Source organism: Taudactylus pleione, unplaced genomic scaffold (assembly GCF_031769625.1).
Source record: "Taudactylus pleione unplaced genomic scaffold, aTauple2 ptg000707l, whole genome shotgun sequence".
Classification (NCBI taxonomy): Eukaryota; Metazoa; Chordata; class Amphibia; order Anura; family Myobatrachidae; genus Taudactylus; species Taudactylus pleione.
Genome location: NW_028285109.1, coordinates 10381499 through 10409413, shown reverse-complemented (window position 1 = coordinate 10409413; position 27915 = coordinate 10381499).

Genomic DNA, 27915 nt, shown 5'->3' with positions numbered 1-27915 from the left:
TGCCAGCAATACTCTTACAGTACTGCGGCTCTTCCTGACTCCTCTGGTCTATAGAGGATTAGGTCATTAACAAGACTTGTCACTTTAGGTATCCTAGTATGATAAACATTGCATTGGTCATCAGTTATAACATGAGCATGTTTACCCATTACATAACTCATAAAATATCATTTAAAAATTGGCACATTAAAAAGAATGTTTGTGCATAAACATGTATGAGAGAGCTATAGGCCAGGTGAAATTGACACCTAGTGAAACTATGGAATTTAGGGACCTATTCATCATTACTAAACTTTCCATGGAGGTAATTAGGTTTAGAACTTGCATGGAGTTCTACCTAATTACCAGAGGAATTCATCATTCCTCCTCTCCATAACTATCTATTCCGAAAAGCTGTCATTTTTGCGATGACAGCTTTTCGGGAAATAGATAGTTATCCCTGTCTACACTACCTTACCGCAGCTGAAAACAGTGCTGCGCATGCGCTGTTAAATTTGTTAACCCAGCGCATGCGCAGCACTGCCTACACATGCGGTAAGTTTGTGTCCCCCCCCTCCGCTCACCTGTTTTGTTTTTTTTCTAATCTTTATTGTGTTCTGCTGGGAGCCAAAGGACGCAACAGACCGCTGGAGGAAGATGTCGGGGGACCTGCACAGCTGGAAGCAGGTAAGTTTCACCTGCTATTCGCCACCTCACAGTGGCGGATAGTACCTCCATCAAATTCCGAAAATTCATAATTTTCGGAATTTGATGAACACCATAATTTCCACATCCCCATACTAATGTATGGGGAGTGTGGAAATTAACGCAGGGGGACTTAGCAAGGAGATATCATGAATACTAAAATAATGTTATTTAAGGAAAATGTCCTTAAAAACGTTAATTTAGTGTTGATGAATAGGCCCCTTGGTCTGGTTTCTGAAGTCTTCCGAATATGAAATGGATAATCCTGTATCCTGTATTGTGATAAACACCATTGAAGCCGGATTTCCACATATTAACAATTGTAGGTTAATCCTCAGTTCCTTTATTAGACCCATTTACCAGTGCATTTATATTCACAAAACCTGTAGGTGATAGATCAAGAAAGCCATAAAGAACCAGGTAACCCTGGTATGCCTCATTCCCCGCTGAAACATGGCTGTCAGGCGTAGTTCAGAAGTTTATATTCACCCCATTACTAGATCTCTCTACAAATAATTCCTTGAATTGTGGCAGGAATTCAGCATAAGACAGAAACCACCTGTCAGAAATACTGTAACCCACCAATTACACACTATATCACTGGTGGATAGAAGTGCTGAAAGTTAGAACCACAAGGACTGGCCTGCTGCTGGCTTAAAGTCTGTTCCCGAAGATCCATTTATTAATCAAACGCTGCTAAGGCAATCTTCAAAACCCACAGACAAATGGGATCAATTAGTTATTTGAAAGGCTCCGGCCTCACGCAGTTAATAATAATTAGGCATAATTGGGTATCAAAAAGCCACTGACCTAATTAGGCCTGTTATCGGCGGATTAATGAAATTAATGAGAATTGCGGACAGCAGGTCTAACATGGGGGAACGTTTATAAGAAAGGACAGAGACAAAACAATTTATACAAATCACACCAAACATTCTCTGCATTCTATATTGATTGGTAGGAAATATATAATGATCCCGGAACAGCCAGTAACTATTTATTTTTATGACTGTATTATAATGTAATGATGTATATACAGGGACACAGGGCCAATACCAGGGTGGTGGCAAAGAGGGAAAGGATGAACTGGCAAGAAAAGACCCTCCCATAAATGTCACTTATAGCAAAAAATATTGCACTTGTAAAATAAATATTTATTACTTTAAAAGTGGAATTGTTAACATCAGGTGTTGATATGTGATCTTCTTGCACCAACTGGACTTTCATAAGTCACAGTATTCCTGTGACCATCCATGCCTTGTTTAGTTGTACATTACTAAGGCCAAAACATTTTATTGAATTTGCCTATTTTATCTCTCCATTTTCATCTAAAATTACAGGATCTACATGCTTTAAGCTGGGTACACACTATACGAAGTGTGACCTATCGACGGTGCGATGTGGTCAGATGACGATACATCGTGCTACCACACACACTGCACTATCCGGTGTACAACACTGTGATATGTTGTTACATGCTGCATCTAACAGCACAACTTTGTTCATTGCATCATCCCATCTGCTGTGCAGAACTGCAGATGGGACGATGCAGTGAATGACTGGTGTGAATGACGGATCAGGCGTATACACTATACGATGTGTATGATATATCGTTCCGATACAAGTCGGAGCAATATATTGAATAGTATGTACCCAGTTTTAGTGTTCCTGTCACATTGTATGTTTTTAACCAGAAGAATGGAGCACCTCTAGGAGCAGAAAAATTTAGAATGTTAGATGTGGATATAGCCAAAGAGTTAGTGTCACTTGATATTGTTTAGTGACTATGGGGTCTATTTACTAAGCATTGGATGGAGATAAAGTCCCAACCAATCAGCTCCTAACTGTCATTTTTCAAACTCAGTCTGTGACATGGCAGTCTGGAGCTGATTGGCTGGTACGTTATCTCAGTTCACTTTATCTCCTCCCAAGGCTTAGTAAATAGACTCGAAAGGGAGAGATTTATTAAACCTTCTAAAAAAAGACAAGTGGAGGTGTTGCATTCACATTCTAGAGAATATATGTACCATAGGTCGATTATAATCGATTTAAAATAGATGAAACTCAATCAAAATGGCTCAACATCGATGTTGTGTTTCTGGGGCTGAATCACACATTCACTAATATTTAAAAAAAAAACAATCTAACATTGGGCCTGATTCAGAGCTAAACACTCTGACCAGAGCGCTCGCTCTGAATCAGGGCCCTCCTCCATGAAAATGGAGCGGCCTCCTGGCCGCTCGTATAGCTGTGGGTGACCACCCACAGCATATGCGAGCGGCCAAAAAGATGGTCGCGATGGTCTTGACCATCGCGACCATCGGACTTGCGACGGAGACCCTGCGGTAGGGTCTCCCTGCCACAAGCCCTGGAGTGATTTTGGCTCTATCAGAGCCAAAATCACTCCCACTGACATCACTATTGATGTCATTGGGGCCGGCTTCAGACGGTAGGCGTTGCCATGGGAACGCCTCCGTCTGGCAGGCACGCCCCCGGCACGCCCACCAAAGGGGGCGTGCTGTCAATCAACATCGACAGCACGCCCCCTTTGGTGCGAGACCCGGAGCGATGGAAAGCCCGTCGCTCCCCGGGTCTCGCGCATGCGCACGACGGAGCTCCCTCCGTCGTGCGCATGCGCAGTGGGGAACATCGACCGCTTGCGAGCGTACTGCCGCTCGTGAGCGGGTCTGAATGACCCCCATTGTCTGTTAGTAAATGTGTGATTTAGCCCCAGAAACACAACATTGATGCTAATTGATTTTCCTCGATGTTAAATCAATTAAAATCATCCTTTACTAAATATACCTCCAGCTATCAATTATCTAGTACATTCTATAAAATGATAGTACGAATTTCATTGGTTGCTATGGGCAACAGCTCCACTTGTCCTCTTTAGAAGGTTTGATAAATCTCCCCCAAAGCAAGGTCTACATCCATATCAAAACTAAATACATGTAAAATGCACGTTTAACAGGTTACAGGCTTAGTATAATAATACTATCTAACCCACTATTGTTAATTACATGGGTGGGATGCACCAATGCGGTTTTTGCGGTCAAACCTCCAAAACTTACGCTTTGGAGGATTGGCCACTTACTGCATTTACACCAAGCTCCGGACTGCGATACATTCCGGGGCTTGGATGCGATGAGCAACGCCATCTTTCCATGCATTGCCCAATAGAATCCTATGGGCTTCTATTCGCAAAGTGTTGTAAGAGGGATCCCTCCCAGCACTCCCCGCTATGCGTGCATCACTTCACGTATGCGCAGAAAGACTTTTGGGTTATACACCTGGAAGTACTTCTATCGCAAACAATATATTTTTTTCGGGAGAGCTGTACTTTGTGATTTTTTTCATGCATACCGGCGTTATTTATGCCGGCATGCGGAGCGATGATTGTGATTCTGTGAGGAGACCTGCAAAACATGCACTGTTTGGGGTCCTGAGGGCCGAGTTTGAGAACCTGTGCAGTGTCGGACTGGGACATGAAGGGCCCACCGGGAGAATTAAGTGATAGGGGCCCATATTTAGGGGTGTGACCAGCTTCTAAAGGGAGTGTGGCCAGCCTCCACAGAGGCTTGGCTAACCAGTGCATGGACTGGGCTCCTTAAAATTGTGTATATATATATATATATATATATATATATAGTGAATTCTGCTAATGCATGCATGATAATGTGCCAGATTAATAACTGGAATGCATTGTAGAAAATACACCATAGTCCTGTGCAGTATAATGTAACATATGTATAATGTATAGTTCAAGTGCAGTCTTGAACCAAATCACTAGAGTAGGGGGTGGGCCCACAGTCAGTGGGGCCCGCCGGGGAATTCCCCTGTACCCCTGTGGGCCAGTCCAACCCTGAACCTGTGCCTTACTTATACTATCACATACACCCTACAACGGCACCTAACCTTTGGTTGCTGCCACCCTGCTTCTTCTATGAGTGTTATGATCACGGATGCATCATTGTTTATAAACCGTGTACTCATTGTTTTCTACTGTAAAGCTGGGTACACACCTAACAGATATATCTGCAAATGATGGTTGTTCATACACATCATCTGTCAACTGGGCACAGGAGGGGGTCATGCCACGACCCCCTCCCTGTGGCTGCCGGTGCAAGTGTACGGGCGGTCGGCTGATCTGCAGATATATCTGCCATCGGCTGTGCAGCACATCCGACACGATATGTCTGTGAATTACATTGTTCACAGACATATCGCTGGTACACACTGGCTGACGGGCACACAATATATTGGCCAACTAATTGATCGGCCAATATATCTGCCAGTGTGTACCCAGCATAAGTCACTGTTTTCTTGTTTTGCTCATCTGTAAGGCGCTGCAGAACCCTCGTGGCGCCATAAAAATATAATAATAATAATTACTTACAAAAAAGAAAAAATATGGTCTCATGGGTATTTATGTAATCCAGTGATCAGTTGACAACCCTCGAAGACATACGTGCCTACTCTCCCGGGACTGCCGGGAGCCTACCAAAAATCGGGTGCCGCTCTCGGCCTCCCGCAAGAGTAGGTAAGTCCCCCAGAATGGCCGCCAGCCCCCCGCACCCGCAGCATGCGAAAGTGGGCGGTCCGAGTGTGTGATGACGCGATTTGTGCTGAATCGCCCCATTGTAGCGCTGTCCCTGGTTTATAATGGCGGTAATATCGGCATTATAAAGGCCGGGGCGGAGCCGCATTGACGAGATCGTGCCGGCACGCCCCCACACCGTCCACTTCAAGCGCCCCCACACTTCCTTCTGCACCGATTTGGCAGCCCCTTCCCGAAAATGTACTTTTGGATTTATTGGAATGATTTGTTATCAAACTTGAGCTAACAATGGATGAGAAAACCTCAGCAACCAATGGGCTTGCCTTCAGCATGTCCAGATTCCAGCATGTGAGGGATGCTACTGCACACGCAAGTTTTGCTCCCTGAGTAACACAAATATTTTATTTTATAACATATGCAGCACGAATTAATATGTGTATGGAGGTTTGTGGAAGCTATGAGCAGAATGGTTTTCAGTTGCATCCCTGGCAGAAGAGCACTATGGCTGTCCATCCACTCACGTGATTGTGGTCCTGCATTATTTCAAACATTGCGTGACCACTAGTCGTACATTTTAGCACAGAAGATGAATCGTGTAGTTTTATATCTGTTTGATCAGCTGGTGCTCATTAACAGATTAATATTATTACATATTTAATTAATTCACTGCTTTGCCCATGCTACTGTCAAATGAGTCATTTTTTTGATAAGGAGATTGAATATTAGACAGTGAACACCATTAATTAAAGCTCTTTAATGTCTTGGCACTCGGGAGTTTATGATTGGGATAAGGTAATTTGATGTCTCTTAATGTCCCCTTATAAAGATTTCAGGCCCGTTAAAAGCTTGTTCTGTGGCTATATCTTGCCTACAGTGTCATTTTCCATTTAAAGATTTAATAGTGCCCTGTGATAAAAGATTACTTATTAAATGACATGCTTGGAGTTAAAACCATAAATCTACAGTATATTCTGCTGTTTAACCCCTTAGCTGCTGGTAGAAGCATACACAGCTCTTGCGAGAGACCATAAACTGAATGCTTTACTGACTGGTAGTTTGGCGGGGCTGTCCATCCCAACGCTGGGATTCATAGACAGCCAGAGACAATGGCTTCATACATGGCTGAGTGGGACTCACTGAGTGGGGCTATATTTTTTACCTGGGTTAGTGTTTCACCATAAATGCTAATATATTCAATATTAAAAACAAATTGTGGAATAATATGATCTCATACTGATGTTCATTTTGTCTCAAAGCCAAATGAAGCCACCCTAAGAATTCTACCAAAGCCACCACAGCACATCCTGTATAAGGTAGAGTGAATGCATATCACCTTGGTTGTGCAGTGGTGCACCTAGATGGGTGGCCCAGCACATACCAATGTACGCACTCTGAAGACATGTCACTGTAAGCTAGAAGTGCTACCTAGGGATGCGGAGAGGCACAGCAGTCTGAAGAGATGCACTTTGTGCACAAGTGTTACCCGCATATCAATGCCAGCCTCCTACCAACCTTTTAATTACATTTAACATTTTCAGCCATTTATCCTCTTAATATGTTGCTCCATTTAGCCTCATGGGTTATAGCCGTATGTCTTAAATTAGTTATGGCCTTGGGACTGTTTTCGTTACATGTGGCACTTTTTTTTTAGCTTTATTTTACTTTGCTCTGAGAATGCTTAAGAACCTATTTATTAAACCTTAAATCAACAGCTGCTTCCGCATGATTATGGCAATTTAATGTGACAGGTGTCAAAGTCAAATAATTGGTTATGATCGTTGTGCAATTATTATCTGACGATCTAATCGTCTATGGTCGGATGACTTGTTACGAGGACGCTACATTGCATCATGCAATCCGATGCGCTAAACTGCGTATTCACAACACACATACACTGATGCACTTAACACACACACATATAAATGTATATATATATATATATATATATATATAGAGCATGGAAGGATGGACGGAGCTCAAGGACAAATACCAAGAAGAATACAGCAGACTGCGCTGGTATTGTCAACGTTTCAGAACTCAGCAGCTCTTTTATCAAGACAATATCAAGAAAACACAGAATAAATGACATATAAATACATACCAATATCTGACACCCTCGTGCTGAAAACGCGCTGACCCGTCTGAGTCCCGATGACGTCATAGGCGTGATCAGCGCCGGCGGCCGGTGACTCATAGGGGGCGTGGAAATGACGTGTACCTTCACCATGGCAACAAAGGGAAGATAGGAACACATAACATGAAATTAAATACAAAACGAGCAGGCTGATCTGCAAATAAACCAAGCGTAATATGACCAAGCTACAGGAGCTATCCAAACTAATGCAATCACAGTCATAGACATAAGATACAGCGCTGGGAGATAAATGCCCCTGTATTAATGCCCTACGCTGACAGGGTCTCAAAGAGGATAAACATGAATAACGAAAACAACAAGGTAATGAAAATAAGATACTGGAAGGCTGGTAGGATGCAACAGCCGACGAGTACCACTATGTGATTTACTGTACAGCGGCTTAACCCCCTAGAAAATTAGAATGTAATGGCATATATAAATAAACCATGAAGACAAAAATAGCAACTGAACAAAGTCTAAAGAAAGCAACCTAAAGATAACGTTTCATTAAGGCCCCAAGGTTGCACCGTTTGCAGGGTGTGGATCCAAAAGGCTTCCTTCTGTAACAACATACGGTCTCTGTCACCTCCCCTTGGATTCTGGGGAACCCAGTCAATCAATTTATATCTGATAGTAGAGACATTATGATGGAAGTCTCTAAAATGTTTGGCCACAGGTTGATCCGATCTTCTGCCTTCAATGGCTGACCTGATGTTAGAGCGATTCAGGGCCATCCGTTCTTTGAGTTGTCTCGAGGTTTTACCCACATAGAGTAGGCCACACGGGCATCTGACGATATACACAACATATCGACTAGAACAAGTCAATGGATACTTAATGCGGAATTTTTTCCCAGATCTGGGGTGGCAAAAAGTATTACCTGTTTCTAAAAAACTACAGGTAGTACACCAAATACATTTGTAATTACCTGCTGGACGTGTCAAAAAATGTGTGGGAGCTACATTGGTATATTGGCTCACGTCGTTGTGTACGACAATATCTTTAATGTTTCTGCCCCTTTTATATGAGGTAAGAATAGATGAACCTTGTAGCGCTGGGAGTTTGGGGTGACTCGCAATGATCGGCCAGATGTTTCTGGCCCTACGCATTAAGGGTCCACTCACCGTAGTGAACTGTTGAGTCCAAACCACTTTATTGTAATTGTTAATAGGACCTCTGGATTTGAGGGCCTGTGACCTAGATAAGGTCAGCACTTTATCTTTGGCTTTATTCAAAATCTTATAGTGGTATCCCCTCTTTAAAAATTTACGAGACATGTTGTCAATATGATTGATCGCATCCGTGCGATCACTACAAATTCTCCAAATCCTCAGAAATTGGGAATAAGGAAGTCCCCATTTGAGAGCTGGAGGATGGTGGCTACCAGCTTGTAGTGTAGTATTGCGGTCTGTTGGTTTGAAAAACATAGTGGTATTCAATTCATGTCCTTCATTCTGATTTATGGTAACATCAAGAAAATGAATAGAATTGTAGTCATATTCAAACGTAAATTTAATTGGGTGTTGTTTGTTATTGAGCTCTGTCATTAACTGAATGAAAAGTTGTGCAGGACCTGACCACAGCAAGAAGATATCGTCTATATATCTAGAATACCCGCTAATATATTTGGCGATGTTGGGATCCCCAAGGAAGAATTCATCTTCAATGCCAAACATGTAAATGTTGGCAAAACTAGGTGCCACACACGATCCCATGGCGCAACCTGTGCGTTGGATGTAGATCTTATTATCGAATAAGAAATAGTTCCTTGTCAATGTTAATTTCAACAATTTAATGAAAAAATTAGGATCCGGTCCTGAATATAGTGGGTGATTACGGATGAAATTATTTGTGGCTTGTATCCCTTCCTCATGCGGGATACTAGTGTACAGGCTACATACGTCGATGGTACATAAAAGATGACGGGCAGGTAAGGGAGACAGATTTTGTAATCTCAAGATAAAAGCCGTAGTGTCTTTTAGAAAAGATGGTTTGGAATTCAGAAGCGGCTGTAGATAAAAATCCAAGTATTGCGAGATACCATAATATATTGAATCTCTGGCCGCAATAATCAGTCTACCAGGAGGCTGAAAGGCATCTTTGTGAAGTTTAGGAATAGTGTACAGGGGCATTTATCTCCCAGCGCTGTATCTTATGTCTATGACTGTGATTGCATTAGTTTGGATAGCTCCTGTAGCTTGGTCATATTACGCTTGGTTTATTTGCAGGTCGGCCTGACCGTTTTGTATTTAATTTCATGTTATGTGTTCCTAGCTTCCCTTTGTTGCCATGGTGAAGGTACACGTCATTTCCACGCCCCCTATGAGTCACCGACCGCCGGCGCTGATCACGCCGATGACGTCATCGGGACTCAGACGGGTCAGCGCGTTTTCAGCACGAGGGTGTCAGATATTGGTATGTATTTATATGTCATTTATTCTGTTTTCTTGATATTGTCTTGATAAAAGAGCCGCTGAGCTCTGAAACGTTGACTATACCAGCGCAGTCTGCTGTATTCTTCTTGGTATTTGTCCTTGAGTTCCGTCCATCCTTCCATGCTGTATCTATGAGTTTTCACTCTGGAGAGGAACCGGGGCCTGTTGTTTGTCTCAGTCAGAGTGCCGGACGACCTTTGTTCTGTATATATATATATATATATATACCGATGCTCATATGCATGTGCACATACTTGCACATGGACACTCATCTGTATATAGTCACATGCATACGACACATATTTGCTATTTCAACACACAGATGCACATATGCGGACGCATATGTGCAAGACGGTTCCCACACATTATAGACGTCTGGATTGATGACTGTATACTGGGACCAGTGCGCATGCGTATATATCGGCTTGTACTTTATTATTGCTTTTTACTCTAATTGTTACATCTTTCACCGTTACTTTTTCTTTACATAAATAACTTTTTGTGCTTTGGAACTACACGATTGGAATGGAAAGCAATTCTTTCTTAAGTGACTTGCAGCGCAAAATAGTGACTAGCGACTATTAGAAATCAATAGATGGGGGCTCGGCCTTGAGGTCATGCTACCGGAAATTACTCAAAGCAACCGGATTTCAACTCTTCAACAAAGGGTGGACGCGTTACATACGGGTAAGAACGCAATCTATTTAAAACCTGTTTTGTACTCTGTGTTGTGAAACCAAATATCCGTTTTTGGGTGATCTAAGGAGCGCTGATTAGAATCCAGGGACTAGAGAGAAAAGTTTGTTTCTTTTATTGTCTGTTTCTTTTATATGTTTGAACAATCGTTGTAATAGATAGTCTTGTATCACTTGTTAAAATCCTCTGAATAGTTATTGCCACTAGGGAAAGCATTTTTCTGTGCAGAAAACAAAGGTATATGAATGTGAATGTATGCTTGTGATGTGAAAAAAGGAAAAAGAAAAATGGAAAGTCTTTTGCTTTTTGAACTGTTGGTAATAGACAGGGCCGGTTAAGGTGTTAAAGAGGCGGATAGGGCAAGCTGAAGCAGTATACATAGCAGGTATAACTAAGCGAGAAAACGAAGGTGCTTTTCTAAGCCCAACCCCCAATAGTAATCGCAAAGTCCATTGATAAGTTGTAGTGTCTCTGGGCAATGCGATCGGACCGCGTGGTGGTGTAAACCGTGATTGGGTCTTGGGGGTCATGGGAGGAAATCACTGGCAAGGCTAAGTGTTGAGATACTTAGATGCTACCAGTGGAGAGTAACTCAAAGTAGGAAGCAGCAGGCGAAGCTTGGTTTAATTCATCTGGAAAGCAGGAGTATAGTATAGGCTAGATTCTGTTTCCTCATTTGTGCAAAACTGACAAAACGCTTAGCGGTCGTTTGTGCGCAGAGGGTAGAAGTGTGTGGACGCAGCTTGGTTAATTCATCCACCGGTCGAAATCTCTAGCGAAAGTAGCCAAAGCATTGTCCCAGATGGGTGCTAAGCAGTCACTAGGGATGGTCGATGAGATGCTGCTTATGAATGGGCCGACCAGGTTGGCAAGGTACATAATGAATGTAAAGTATGACATGTATGCTACTGCGTACTGCGACATATGGGTCAAGATGACCAAAGAATGTGTGAAACCCTTTCCTAAAGTTGGCAGTTTCGATTCGGAGGTACTAAATACAGTTAGAGATAACATATGTTTAGTTAAATCTTTGAAGAAAAGAGTAAAGTATAATGATTGTTTAAAGCTGTGGCTGCACGAGGAGAACACGTGACAAAATTAATAAAATCGTAAAAAGTAACTTGTACCCTGTTTTAAGTCACCTTAAGGAAAATGTTATTGAGGAAGATGATGAACCTACTATAATTTCAGCCATTGCACATGCTGTTAATATATTAGGGCCAGCAGCTGAAATTGGTTGAGACTAGTGGAGACCGTACTAGGAGAGGTAACACCCATAGTACCGAAACAATTGTTAATCCTGAACATAGTGATGTGGTAGGTGCACATCCTGTCTGTACAATTGCAGTTCCCAATGGGAATCCGGACAAAGACGGTATAGTCCCCATAAGGAATGTAGAAATGCATTGTCCATGGACGAGAGCAGAATTACATTCAATAATGTCAGACTTCCCAGACACTAGGAAACAGTTAGCCAAATGCCAGAAATTTGTTAAAGATTTAGGTAATGCTCATGAGCCAACTAATAAAGATTGGCGAGTGGTGTTAAGGGCCTGTCTCCCCTCCAATACTGATGTACAAAAGTTTATTAAGGATTGTGTATTGGAGGAGGATGAATTCGTAACGGATGAGAATAACCAGGTAAAAATAAAACGTATAATAGCGCAGTTGGCCATATATTTTCCAGTGTTAGTGAACTGGAGTAAAATTTTCACTATTAAACAAAAAGATAGTGAATCTGCAGCAGATTATCTCAACAGAGCGCTGCTAGCAATAACCCAGTACACAGGGATAGCAGATATTAAAAAATAATGTACATCACAGGGAAGTAGTTATTATGGTACTAATGGAGGGTCTCAAGGATAATCTAAAGACCAGGGTGCAAACCTCTTATGAATTCCTAATAACCAAGAAATAATTGCTTTCCAGACTTTGATTGTGTTTCCAAAGCACAAAAAGATATTATTCACCAAAAAACAGATAGTTACACTCTGTGATCTAAATACAATTAGCGCAAACAGATTATACAATCACTAGGTACAGTCGAATACATACGCATGCGCTCTGAATCCAGATTCCCGGCATCAACTATGAAACCTCCGTCAACAGCAAAGAAAAGATGACTGACTAGCAGATTCAGGGTGCTTGCATATAAACCTTTGCAGAGAGGGGCAATACAATAGAACAAATTGGCATAATCCCATTGGTTCTTCTTCCTGGTTCTCCTGTTACGATGCAGTTTATAGGTCAGTTTGTATTGTAATAGTTCAGCCTCCAACAGCTTCTTTGTGTCCATTTTCCCGCCGAAGAACAAGTCTAAACTGGCTAATTACCTTACATGAACAGAGTACATTTCATTGCCTATCTCTCTATGATCCATAATTCCCAGACAAATGTTGCGATTTCCTTGCCGATGGAACCGGAAATCTGCAAATAAACAATGGTTCAGAATGGCACCAAACACAGTCTGCTTATCATGTACTAAACCTGAGATCTTAAATACAGTCGCTTTATTACATAATTAATAATACTGAATAAAACCTTGAAAATTAACCTTAATGCTAGGGAACCTTTTTATGTAAGTGTGCAGTGTGTAAGTGTAAGGATATTAAGAAAAGACACTAGTTAGCGTTGTGCGTCTACGTGTTTGTGAGGGTAGTTCGTATTAAATGTTTTAGTAAATGTATGTATTTATATAATGAGGACTTTCAACATTGTTCTATTGCGTGGTTAATCGCACGACACTAAATAATAGCATCGCCGTATGTACTTATAATGTGTGAGATTCGCTGAAATGGCGCTGGGCGGCCATTCGCAAAATGGCGTCTTGTTGCCATTCGCAAAATGGCATCATGCAGATTTTAATTAGAAACAGATTCTGGGACTAATTCAGACCCGCTCGAGAGCGCTCGCAAGCGGGTCGATGCACATGCGCACGAGGGAGCCGGCTCCATCCTGTGCATGCGCGAGACCCTGATAGCGACGACCAAGCCATCACTATGGGTCTTGCTACAAAGGGGGCGTGCTGTCAATGGTGAGTGACAGCACGCCCCCTTTGGTGGGCATGCCAGGGGCGTGGCTGGCCAGACGGAGGCGTTCCCATAGGAATGCCTACCATCTGGGGCCGGCCCCACTGACATCACAAGTGATGTCAGTGGGAGTGCTCTCGGCTCTGATAGAGCCGAAAGCACTCCAGGGCTTGCAGCAGACGAGACCCGACCACAAGGGTCTCATCGCAAGCCCGATGGTCGCGATGGTCTTGACCATCGTAACCATCTTTTTGGCTGCTCGCTATAGCTGTGGGTGGTCACAGCTATGCGAGCAGCCAGGAGGCCGCTCAAAAAAAACAGAGCGAGCGGTCTGTCAGAGCGTCCGGCTCTGAATCAGGGCCTCTGTCTCAGCCAATTATCCAACTTCGACACTTTCTACCTAACTGGAGAGGAATTACTGTAGCTGCACTTCGAGAATCTGCCATAGAACATGATAAGAACATTTCCAGGAAGAAAGAGGCACAGAGTGAGAAGTTAATGGCAGTGAGCATTCAGGCTCTACAGGAAGCATATACACGGACACAAACTTACAATACACATAAACCACGAAATCATACAGTAAGGTGTTATAATTGTAATATAGAGGGACACATAAGAAGGGATTGTAGATCGAGAAATTGGGGGCCACTTAAGAAGAGAACACATAGATACACTCAGAGAGGGCACTCACGATATTCAGGGAATTTCCAACAGTTACCCTCTCACACCGTGACAGCAAATGCTCTAGTCAGTGCTAGGGGTCAGGTACTCATTTACTGTCATTGATTTATGTTCTGCATTCTTCTCTGTTTCTCTTCACCCTGCCTGTCAATATCTATTTGCATTTTCCTACAGAGGGGTACAATATACATGGACACTATCGCCCCAGGGTTTCATAGATAGCCCCAGTATTTTCTCTCAGGCTTTACATAACTGTTTGCAATCTTTTCAACCAAGCAATGGGCCTGTCCTCATTCAGTATGTAGATGATTTGTTGTTGTGCTCTGATTTGTTTATGTCACATTTAAATGATACTAAACTGTTGTTACTTCATCTCTCACAAACAGGGTGCAAGGTTGCAAAGGACAAATTACAGCCATGCCAGACTAGGGTCAAATACTTGGGACACTGTCTAACCCAGGGTCTACGACACTTGACAACTGACAGAATACATGCCATACAGACCATGACACTGCCGCAAAACCAGCAGCAAATCCGTATCTTCTTGGGCATGTGTGGATACTGCAGGACATGGGCCCTCATTCAGAGCCGTACGCTCTGAGCAGAGCGCACGCTCTGAATGAGGGCCGGCCTCCATGAAAATGGAGCGTCCTCCTGGACGCTCGTATAGCTGTGGGTCACCACCCACAGGCTATACGAGCGTGCATTTTGATGGCCGCGATGGTCGTGACCATCGCGACCATCGAAACTGCGAGCCGGAGCCTGCGGTTGAGGTTTTCAACCGCAAGCTCCGGAGTGATTTTGGCTCTATCAGAGCCAAAATCACTCCCACTGACATCACTAGTGATGTCAGTGGGCCGGCTTGTGACGGGAGGCGTTCCCGTGGGAATGCCCCCGTCAGGGAGGCACGCCCCCGGCACGCCTACCAAAGGGGGCGTGCTGTCAATCAACATCGACAGCAAGCCCCCTTTGATCAGACACAACGAGCGAAGGACTTTCCTTCGCTCATCGCGTCTGGCGCATGCGCACGACGGAGCTCCCTCCGTCGTGCGCATGCTCAGTCCAGAACATCGACCCACTTGCGAGCGGACAGCCGCTCGCGAGTGGGTCTGAATCAGGCCCATGGTTCCCAGGTTTTTCTATTTTGGCATTACCATGCAGGAATTAGTTTCATCCTCAAAACTCGACCGTGTCATACACACTGAGGAGACAGAGCAGGCTTTCCTTAACATTAAGGATAGTCTGATAAGAGCACCTGCCCTGGGAATACCAGATTATGAAAAACCCTTTGAGTTATTTTGTATGGAAGCTGATGGCTGCGCAGCAGGTGTCCTCACACAGAGACATGGTGATGCTAGCAGACCTGTAGCATACTACAGTGCACAATTGGACACTGTAGCAAGATCACTGCCAACGTGTTTAAGAAGTGTAGCTGCAACTGCTCTTCTGGTAAATAAGAGTGAGGATGTAGTATTAGGGCATGATACAACTGTCTATACACCGCATGCAGTATCTGCTTTGTTAAATTCTGCCCAAAACAGACATGTCTCGTCAGCAAGGTTCACGAAATGGGAACTAGCTCTAATGGAACCTACAAATATTACCATTAAAAGGTGCAATACGTTAAATCCAGCAACGTACTTACCATATGTGCCTCGAGATGCACAAAGGGTGGAGGAAGGTGAGTCTCTGGTTGAAGGTGAGTTTGGAAGGTATACTGACACACATGATTGTATGGAGTATTTGAATCAGACCTTTACTGCAAGACCAGACATACGTGATACACCATTAGAAAATGTAGATTTGACATTTTAAACGGATGGGAGTTGTCACAGGCAGACGGAGACAGGAGAATTATGCACAGGTTATGCTGTTGTAAATGATGAGGAACACTTTTTGTGCTGCCTATATCATATATGTGGTACAATAGATCTCTTTATAACGTCATGGCTGCATTACTATGAGACCCCACCAACACACACGAACGTACATGCACAAATAATTATTTTCTCTGATAGATTGCTCTCCACAATTTATCTCTAGACCATTATTTGGGCTGGAAGTGCTGGTGAATAATTAACATTCCCTTAAAATAGACATACAGTATATCATATATCCCCCCACACACACACACGCATGTACACTTCACACACATACATTCATGCACATTCACATCACATAAAAGGACTTCTGACAGCAATCCAGCTACCAAAGGCAGTAGCTGTCATCAAATGCAAAGCCCACACATGCAAAGAAGACCCAGTGTCAATGGGCAATAACAGAGCAGATGAAGCTGCCAAATGGGCAGCAGGGTTCCGCATATATATAACAACTAACAAAGTGATGGTCTCCCAGACAATAGACATGCAGAAATTAATTGAAATGCAAAATTTGTGTTCCCTACAGGAAAAGGCAGTCTGGAGATCGAAGGGATGTGTTCAGGAGTCCTCCGGACTCTGGAGAGATGGACAAGGTAGGCCTGTTGCTCCCAAGGCATACTACCCAAGCCTGGCTGAAGCAGTGCATGGTCTGACTCACCTAGGAAAAGAAGGTATGTGCAAGTTGGTCAGAGCATATTGGTGTGCACCCGGCTTTTCTTCTCAAGCTGGAAAGAGAGCAATGGCCTGTCTGACTTGTTTGAGGAAAAATGTCAAGAAGACAATACCTACCGAGCCATCCCATATCCCTCCGACAGACGGTCCTTTTCAGGTAATACAAATTGACTTTATTCATTTACCACCTTGCAGGAATCTCAAGTATGTATTAGTTTGTACTGATGTATTTTCTGATTGGGTAGAGGCATATCCAGCTGCCACTAATACTGCTGTTTTTACTGCTAAAAGATTGTTCAGGAGTTTGTATGCAGATACGGTATCCCTAGAATCATAGAAAGTAATAGGGGTACTCATTTCACTGGTGATGTTTTCGAGAACATGTGTAAGCTTATGGGTATCAATAGTAGACTTCACACCCCCTACTGACCACAAGCCAGTGCGAAGGTGGAGAGAGTGAACGGTACTATTAAGAACAAATTGCGTAAGATCATGGCTGAAACTGGATTAGGATGGCCAGAAGCCTTACCACTACACCTCCATAGCATTAGAACCACTCCCAGATCTCCTCTTAATCTGTCCACCTTTGAGATACTGTTTGGGAGGCAACCTCATTTGATTATAAGTCCACAGGATGATTTGGAGAGTAATAATGAGGCTACTGTGAAATATCTTATAAAAATGAGTAGACAGTTGAAAAACAGAAACAGAAATTGAAAATGTTGTCACCTGATATGCCAGAAACAAACTGTCATGATGTTGAACCTGGAGAATATGTTATGATCTGAAATTTCTTACGCTCAGGTTGTTTGACAAACTGATGGGTAAGGTCTTAATCCAGACTGAATGTTGGGTGTGTTCCCAAGTACCTCAAGGACAGAGTAAATCAGGATTAGTGCCATACCCATTAAAGTTAGCAGAGGTACTTGAATTACATGGGGGAAAACCGGTGGACAAGAAATTTAATATATCTAAACCCCCTAGTCTTAAGCTCCACCAGTACCACGTAGATAGATCCCTGATATGTTTAAATATCACAAATGTCAGAAAACCAGGAAATTGGGAGGTGACCTGGAGCAATCAGACAATGACTTATTCACACCGAGCAGATAATGAGCCTATCGATTGTATGCAGAATTATTGCAACTGGGAGATACTTCCGGTGTAGGTACACACATAGATACGATACAGTAATGGTTGGCAGAGTAGCACTAGGGTACTGTGCAAATATTATACAAACCGAAACGTGTACCAGTCAAATGGGGGAAATGGGAGCAGGATTCTTTGTAAGAATAATGTGTTCAATGATAATTTATATGTGGAAGGAAAGCGTACAAGTGGCTCTCTCCGAGTTCTGAAGGTTTATGTTATCTTGGGAGGGTATTACCAGAAATCATGACCCTTACACATGATGAAATGATTGGTATCCATAAAACCACACCACCTCCATACATACACACACAGTATGAACATCTTGACAAAAGAAATATGATCCCTGGTGAAGAACATATAGCCACACAGTTGATTAGTGAAACAACTGGCTTCCAAATTTTGGTAGCATTAGATCATACTAGGATCACTTGGGGAACTTTAAATTTTAGATACATCCAAGACCTGGCTAAATTAATAGACAACATCACCGAGATGTATGATGACACTTTCAAGTATGCGGGTAGGGAACTACAGGCTTATAAACATTAATTGGTAGAACATAGGCTAGTGTTAAACTACCTGACAGCTGTTACTGGTGGATATTCTGTGACTTTTGCCACCCAATTTGGTGTCAAGTGTTGCACGTACATCACCAATAATACTGATGACCCCATAGAGGTGATAGACCAGAAAATGGATGAAGTCCTACAACTGAAGTGGGAATTTTGGAAGGACCATAATACTTCCTTGTATGAGACTGAGGTAAAGGTAGAGAAATGGTTCTCGTGGTGAAACCCTGTCAAATGGTTCGCCGGTCTGGGAGAGTGGGTACAGGAGATGGTTGCTAGTGTAAGTAAGCTTCTTATTCTTATACTTGTTGTCATCTTAGTAATTGGTTTATGTGTCAGATGTGTTCTTACTGTGGTAAAATGTGGAAAATGTAACACCAAGGTAAATCGTGAAAATGAGATCATAATGGTGGTGAGTGGTGGTGGTATAGGTATTAACCTTCATTATATATATATATATATATATATACACAAGATATATTTCAGTCAACCTTCCACCCATCTTCCAGCCTGTGCCTTCCATACATCTTCCAGCCTGTGTCTTTCACTCATCTTCCAGCCTGTGTCTACAGTAAAGCAATTCAGTATAATCTTGCTCATTTACAATTGAAAGCGCAAAAACATTCATTCTAAAATATGCCCATGAATAATGCACCTATCAGAGGTGAATCTGCAGCCAGCCAATCAGAAGCATCTAGCTAGTGCTGCCAAATGTCACCATATCATCAGCAACTTTGCAGCAGCCCTCAGACATGTGCAGAACAAATTTGCCTCTTTTAAACTATTCAAACGGTTGTATGCCCAACTCTGTGTCAGCCCCATAGAGTGTACCATGTACAGTCAGGTGCATAAATAATGGGACATTGACAGAATTTTCATATTTTGGCCTCTATTCACCACCACAAAGGCTTTGAAATTAAACAAACAAGATGTGCTTTAACTGCAGACTTTCAGATATAATTTGAGGGTAATTACATCCAAATCAGGTGAACGGTGTAGGAATTACAACGGTTTCTATATGTGCCTCCCACTTTTTATGGGGCCAAAAGTAATGGGACTATCAACTCAAAAGCTATTTCATGGACAGTTGTGGGCTATTCCCTCGTTATTTTATTATCAATTAAGCAGGTAAAAGGTCTGGAGTTGATTCTAGGTGTGACATTTGCATTTGGAATCAGTTGCTGTCGACTCTCAATATGAGATCCAAAGAGCTGTCACTATCAGTGAAGCAAGCCATCATTAGGCTGAAAAATCAAAACAAACCCATCAAAGAGATAGCAAAAACATTAGGTGTGGCCAAATCAACTGTTTGGAAAATTCTTAAAAAGAAAGAACGCACCGGAGAGCTCAGCAACACCAAAAGACCCAGAAGACAACAGAAAACAACTGTGGTGGATGACAGAAGAATTATTTCCCTTCACAACATTTGGCCTAATCTAGAACACTCTCCTGGAGGTAGGTGAATATGTGTCAAAGTCAACAATCAAGAGAAGACTTCACAAGAGTGAATATAGAGGGTTCACCACAAGATGTAAACCATTGGTGAGCCACAAAACAGGAAGACCAGATTAGAGTTTGCCAAACAACATCTAAAAAAGCCATTACAGTTCTGGAACAACATCCTATGGACAGATGAGACAAAGATCAACTTGTACCAGAGTGATGGGAAGAGAAGAGTATGGAGAAGGAAAGGAACTGCTCATGATCCAAAACATACCACCTCATCAGTGAAGCATGGTGGTGGTAGTCTCATGGCGTGGGCATGTATGGCTGCCAATGGAACTGGTTCCCTTGTATTTATTGATGATGTGACTGCTGACAAAAGCAGCAGAATGAATTCTGAAGTGTTTCGGGCAATATTATATGCTCATATTCAGTCAAATGCTTCAGAACTCATTGGACGGCGCTTCACAGTGTAGATGGACAATGACCCGAAGCATACTGCAAAAGCAACCAAAGAGTTTTTTAAGGCTAAAAAGTGGAATGTTATGCAATAGTCAAGTCAATCCCCTGACCTGAATCCGATTGAGCATGCATTTCACTTGATGAAGACAAAACTGAAGAACGGAAAATGCCCCAAGAACAAGCAGGAACTGAAGACATTTGCAGTAGAGGCCTGGCAGAGCATCACCAGGGATGAAACCCAGCGTCTGGTGATGTTTATGCGTTCCAGACTTCAGGCTGTAATTGCCTGCAAAGGATTTGCAACAAAGTATTAAAAAGTGAAAGTTAGATTTAGGATTGTTTAGTTTGTCCCATTACTTTTGGCCCTTTAAAAAGTGGGAGGCACATATAGAAACCGTTGTAATTCCTACAACGTTCACCTGATTTGGATGTAATTACCCTCAAATTAAATCTGAAAGTCTGCAGTTAAAGCACATCTTGTTTGTTTCATTTCAAAGCCATTGTGGTGGTGAATAGAGGCCAAAATATGAACATTCTGTCAATGTCCCAATATTTATGCACCTGACTGTATATACAGTATGTGTAAACTGACAAATAATAGGGAGGGTTCTGATTGTATGAACGTACAATGAAGAGGGCAGCTGTCCGTTCCATCTTTCTGCCACCATACTGATTTTCATTGTTAACTTGAATAAAATTGTTGACCAATTTAATGGCATTTCATTGTGCCTGTGTCGTTATTTTAGTTAAGTTTATAGTTTGTTCTGTAAGTATTTTGGTTAAGTGTGAGGGTCGTGCAATCTCACATCTGCCGATAGGGAGTTTATTGCGTGCAGGTAGTATGCGGATTGCGTACAATGAGCCCTGCTGTCAATGGAGACAAGTGTCATTAATATGGGAGCTGTATTGGTAAAAAAAAAAAACAGCATGGTGTACAGCAGCGCCATACAGAGGCTTTCCATACAGCAGGCACACACATAACTATAGCCCTGTTCTCTGGGCCCGCAGTCTTTTCATTCCAGTACAGAAGATCACAGTAACGGAGGGAAAAGTCATTCAAGGCAGCACACTGTGATCTGAGAAGGAGGGAGTCAGGAGCAAATACGTTCTGTTCAGGGGGTGGACATTCATTCAATTACAGGGACCATTACCTAACAGCTAAACTGGGACTACAGGCATACAAATGGCACCACAATTAATTCAAAACCATTCCTGCAGCTCATAAGTGAACGTTGCTCTGTTCTCAGCTAATAGTATGCGGTAACCCCTGTAAATAGTTACAAATTAAAAAATATATTACTATTCCAATGTTTTATAATCAAAATATATTTTTCTATACACCTAGTGGCCTCTTTAGTATGTATCTTTGTAATAGTGAGTTTCTTCACTCAGTTGTTCTCACAACTGCCCGGGCACAGTTTCAACTTTCAACAAGGTGTCTGAAGTGCTGCACTGCACAAACATAAAAGAACACTTAAAAAGTCATTGAAAGATCATTCAAAATTAAATGTATATGTCCAACTCTAAGAGGCCAATATATTAAGGAAAATATTCTGGTCAATCCTGCAAGAACTTAAGCTTACAGAGGATTGCTGCGTTTTATAGTATTAGAGTTATTATTTAGCAAGGGGATAGCAAAAGCAGTGCCTGTAACCTTCTGTAGCTGGCATCTGTTACCTAATGCCATCTTCTAGTGACATCCGTTTGTTCTGTCTATGGGGAAGGCCCAGCAAATGTAGAAAACTTTCCAGCAAGCCGTACGCTCCTCTCCTCTGTCCTTTCACCAGAATGTGTATGTGCTTGTGTGGCCTGATGGGCGAGCATGCTCACTATGTACAGTAAATCGCTATCACTGTACTAAAACTCTTTGCCAAAACAGCATCTTATCATAAAACATCTTATTCGTGTAAGATATAGGAGTGTATAATTGAGAATGGAGAATACTAGAATTTAGAGGATGTACACAGTGGCGGAAATTCATCCCAGACGCCCGGAGGCAAGTTATAATTTGGTGCCCCCCCCCCATCACAGCCACTTATACTGTAATGTAGCAATTTGCATGCAGACAGGCTACAGATAGACGAAGGTGGCAGCTGATGGTCTGACATGGAGCTCTCCTCTAGTGTATGGTGGCTTCTCAGATGCTGGGAATGGCTGCCATGTATTGGGCGGCCGTGACAGTACACTCCGGGTACATAGTTACAGCCCTAAGTGGGGTGAATATGTTGAGGAGGTGCCCCTTCAGAGCTGGAGCCCGGCGGCAGGCGCCTCCATTGTCTCCCACAGTTCTGCCCCTGGATGTACAGTAGTTAGCAGACCAGCGGACGGGATGCCGCCGGTCTGAATCCTGATGCTGGAAGTCCGACACGGGACTTAAAATAGGCATCGAAATACCGTCGCCTATCTTAAGCCCGACACCGGAACACAGACAGACGCCAGCCCGAACCATGTAAGTCCGGTCCGTGGCGTCTTCGCTGTTAGCCACGTGGGGGGGGGCTAGGTTTCGGTAGCATAGCAGGCTTAGCGTTAGGTTTTTTGGGGGGTTAGGGTTAGGCACCCCATGGTGGGGGATGTAAGGGTTAGGCACCACTGAGGGGGGGTGTTAGGGTTAGGCTCCCCATGGTGGGGGAGGTTAGGGTTAGGCACCACTGGGGGGGTTAGGCTCTAAGGGGGAATGGTTAGGTTTAGGCAGGAAGGGGGGACACTTTAGGCACTAACAGGAAGGGGTAGGGTTAGGCTACCAGAAGGGAGGATTAGGGAGAGCAGGGGGAGGGTAAGTATACTTACCTGTCACCTGTTGGGACACCAATCATCGGGATGCTGCTGTCTGTATTTTGACAGGAGGCATCCCAACAGCCGTCATTACATACTGATTCTCATTATAGTGATGCCATTATCTGATTCCTAACATTCTAGCACACTAAAGTGATTAGACACCCCCGCTCAAGCGAAATGCATACCATGTATACCATTGGACACGAGTTCCAAATGGCCACTAATGGTTCTGACAAGAAAACTTCATAGGGAGGCCCATGCACTTGCAGTTCTATGGAAACAACAAATGTTTTTATCAGAATGATAATGTCACCTGTCATGTTTCCAGGGCGACGCAGGACTGGTATACAGAAAATTTGGTAATCCAAATGGACTGGCCAGCTCAGAGTCCAGATCTTAACCCCATCCAAACTATTACATTGATTGTCTATGGGGAAGGTCCAGGAAATTTAGATACCTTGGCCCTCATTCAGAGCCACTCGCAAGCGGGCGCACGTACGTTAGGCGTACGTACAAAATTATTTAAATTCAATGGCTCGCTCGTATTTTCGTTCGCATCTAAAATTCCTCCCTAAACTCAGGCGACCCCTCCTCTAACTAACGAGCGTACGAAATAGCGAGCGTACATCCCCGAAATGGCTTGAAGGGAACGCACGCACAAGTGAAACCGGAAGTGGCCTTGTCAGATGTCGATTACCTGCTCCTTTATTCTGCCTACCTCCCTCAATCGTATCATGCCAATCAATGTATCAATTAGCTCATTTTTTTTTTTTTTTCAACACAATGCAAGAAACTTTACTCTTGTCCGTGTTTGTGTTTACCCGCAGAATACGTACGGATGGTACATTCGCTTTTATTGTTCAAAAAACATGTGAACCACAATTAAACAATTGTTCTATTGCTGTGGATCCCCGCATATTTTCCGGGGTTCATTTCTTTATTTAAATTTGCAAACGCATGTCACTGCATCAAGCCTATCATAACTCTCCAGAGATTTCTGGCCCTGTTGAACACATGACTCATACACTAACCAATAAAATTGCTCCTGTTAATTTCCAAAATACATTAGCCAATCAGAAATTTGGGCCACACTTTATCAAAAATGTTTTGTATGAAAAACTCCATTGCCATCATGAGAGCCTCCGCATTCACCAGGCGCGAGCTGCTGGTGCTTACGGAGGTGATGGATAGGCGGATCACCAGCCAGCCTCCACCCATCACCAACCGGCAGAAGCGCTCCGCGTATGCGGAGGCACGGTCCCGCCTGCGGTCGATGGGTTCACGCCGCAACATCGGGCAGCTTGAGCGCAGGTGGTCAGACCTGCAACGGCGAACGCCCCGCTTGCTGGCATGCTTTCGCATGCAGATCCTGGAAAGTAAGTGTTATGTATTGTGGTTTTCATGTTTGTGTTTGTGGGGCAAACTGCGTGTGCATGTTTTCCTGTCTGTCCTATTAATTATTTGTCCTCATATCTGCGTGTTCATGTCTTCCTATCTGTCCTATTAATTATTTGTCCTCATATCTGCGTGTGCATGTTTTCCTATCTGTCCTATTAATTATTTGTCCTCATATCTGCGTGTGCATGTTTTCCTGTCTGTCCTATTAATTATTTGTCCTCATATCTGCGTGTGCATGTTTTCCTGTCTGTCCTATTAATTATTTGTCCTCATATCTGCGTGTGCATGTTTTCCTGTCTGTCCTATTAATTATTTGTCCTCATATCTGCGTGTGCATGTTTTCCTGTCTGTCCTATTAATTATTTGTCCTCATATCTGCGTGTGCATGTTTTCCTATCTGTCCTATTAATTATTTGTCCTCATATCTGCGTGTGCATGTTTTCCCTCTATTTCTGTTTTTTTCATTCTACTCCTTTTTGCATGTTTTTTGGTGCTGGTTTTTTTTTTTAAATTTGGGCCCCGGATTTGCCCAGAAACTAACCTCAATTTGTTTGACATATTTTAGGAGGACAGCCAAGACTACGCCGTCACCGTCCGGCCAGACGGCGTTCCCGGCCACTATCCCCAACCCCCAGCCAACACTCCACCCCAAATATTTCCCCTATACCCCACTCCTCCCCAGCCTTCCCAGACCCTCTCCCGGAACTGTCGGGCCTCCTTCCCCTCCGTCCCACTTCCCCCTCTCCTCCACCCACCCCTCTTCCAATTACCCCCTCCCCGGAGTCCATCATTACCCCTCCCCGTTCTTTGGGGAATGAAGGCTCCTCCGAGGAGGAACATGGATGGACTTCCAGAGCTCCCGTTTTGGCTCCCGGTATGTTTTTCTTTCTCATTTTTTTTAACCACAAACTGTTTGTATGTAATCATGTGTCGTGCCTTTATTCGTGCTTGTTTGGTTTACTTTTGTTGATTTAGCAGTTTGCCTTTACCTCTTCCTGCTGATTTCAACATACACATATCACACCTGTGTGAATTTGTACATAGGCCTTGTATTTTTGCCAGCACCCCCTTTTTGGTTTTTTTTTTTTTTTTTGGGTTTAGGAGTGATTTCGTTGTGTTTTTTTTTTTTTAATGTGGATTCCCTATTGTTTTATTAATCCACACACTTTTCTCACCCACAGAGGAACAGAGGCGTCGTCAAGAGGTGGAGGATTGTGTTGGCCAGATGCGGCAACATGTAATTGGCCTTCTTGTGGCCCTTGACCGGCTGTCTGGCATCCTTCGCCAGTAGTTTTTTTTTTTTTGATTCGTTTTGTAAATAAATTTTGTAGTTCTAATATACGTTCTGGCTCATTCTTTTTTTCGAAAACACAAATAGTTTTCCCTGACATAAGTAGACTGTTCCTGCACGGATTACCATTTTTTAAAAGTTAGATTGTATTTTGTATTTGTATGTTAAACAGCCACAAGAAACACATAACAGTAACAATGTCATTTCCCTTTTTGGGTGTAGTGTCAATTAGATATTTCGCCAGTTTACAGGTTCCTAGTTGGTGTGCAAGCTGCTTAGGCCAATCTTCAAAATCCAAAGGTTTGGACAGGCTTCCTTTTGGTGTGGGTTGGGAACCTGCAAACATATTTCAGTTTACATCAACTGGTGTCAGTACTGGATTACCCCTTAGTCAATTGTAAGGTGTGTTAACCTGGTTCCACTTGCTGTTAACGTCCAAAAAAAGGAAGACCATTTCACTCTCCAAACATTTATTCACAACTTAAATGAGAAATCAAAGTGGTCAGTCCCAAAACCAAAAAACACTGATAATCTCAAATCCAACACATACAAATAAAATATTTAATTTAAAAAAACAATCAAGAACTGGTTGACGAAGGACCATGCCAACATGATTCCACAAACATGGCGTTGCGATATGGGTTCCAGAATATATGGCCAAAATCACCAGATCCAGGTTTGGTAAGGGTAGCAGGAAGTAGTGAGCGTTGGAGTGGCAAAGATTATGTGAACAAACAGAAGATGGTGAAAAAATAAAAATAAATTAGATGTTCGCAAACAAACACAAACACATTAGGTATAAACACTGTAGTTTGGGTCAAACTTACCTAAAAAATCTGGCCACCACATCATCGCGTATGACCCCCCCACATACTGACCTCCGACCAACCTCGGGGGGGCCATCCTCAGGTAAGGCATCTTCTGGCTGCATTGGGACACCACTCCTTATGGCGATGTTGTGAAATATCCCACACAGGACCACAATTTTCGACACCATATCCGGCAAATACATGAGCTCGCCACCAGAGCGGTGGAGGCATCTGAATCGGCCTTTTAAAAGGCCGATACAGCGCTCCACCACTTGCCTGGTGGCTGTAAGTGCGGAATTATACTCACTTTGTGGGCCTGGTGTGGGAGCCAAATAAGGAGTGAGCAGCCAGGACATGCAAGGGTATCCACTGTCTCCTGTGAAAAATAAGAGACAACATCAGGAACACTGTGTATCAAGCTTAACATTGTTATGTACTAAAGGTCTCCACTTACCCAGAAGCCACGCATCACCAGCTTGTAGGTTGGTTAATTTCTGCCATATCCCTGATTGCCGGATGACGAAGGAGTCATGTGCACTTCCTGGTAACTTAGCATTCAGGGACAGGATCTGGAGGGAGGCATCACATACCACCATTACATTCAGGGAGTGATAGTGTTTCCTGTTTCTAAATATTGCCTCCAGCCGTGCTGGAGGCTGAAGTGGTATGTGAGTACCATCCACAACCCCTATGATGTGTGGGAAGCCAGCTATTTGGTAAAAATTGGCCTTGGCCACACTAAGGGCACCCATATCCAAAGGCATTTGAATAAAATGATGGAGGTGCTTGAAAAGTGCCTCCATCACTGCCCTCAGGATCCGGGAAAAGGAGGATTGGGAGATGCCCGCCACTATTCCAACCGTTGTTTGAAACGATCCTGAGGCACAGAAATGTAACGCCGCCATAAATTGCGTCAGTGGTGGTATTGCTGTTGGACTGTCAATTTGCCGCTCAAGATCACTTTCTATTAATGAGAGAGTGTCTATGATGATTTTGGGAGGTAGACGGTAGCGTCTTAAAACCTCATCATCGGGCATTCCAAAAAGGGTGACACGTGTTCGAAATATCTGGGGCCTTGCATGCCTACGATGCCTACGCCTGGGATGAGATTGAGGTTGGTCGGCTTCCGGGAGCATGGCCAGAACAATCCTCCCCAGATCAACCTGAAAATCAAAAATTTTAAAGTAAGGCTTTTGACCCACCCCAAAACTATATTAAAACAACTTAGCTTGATGATAGCATCC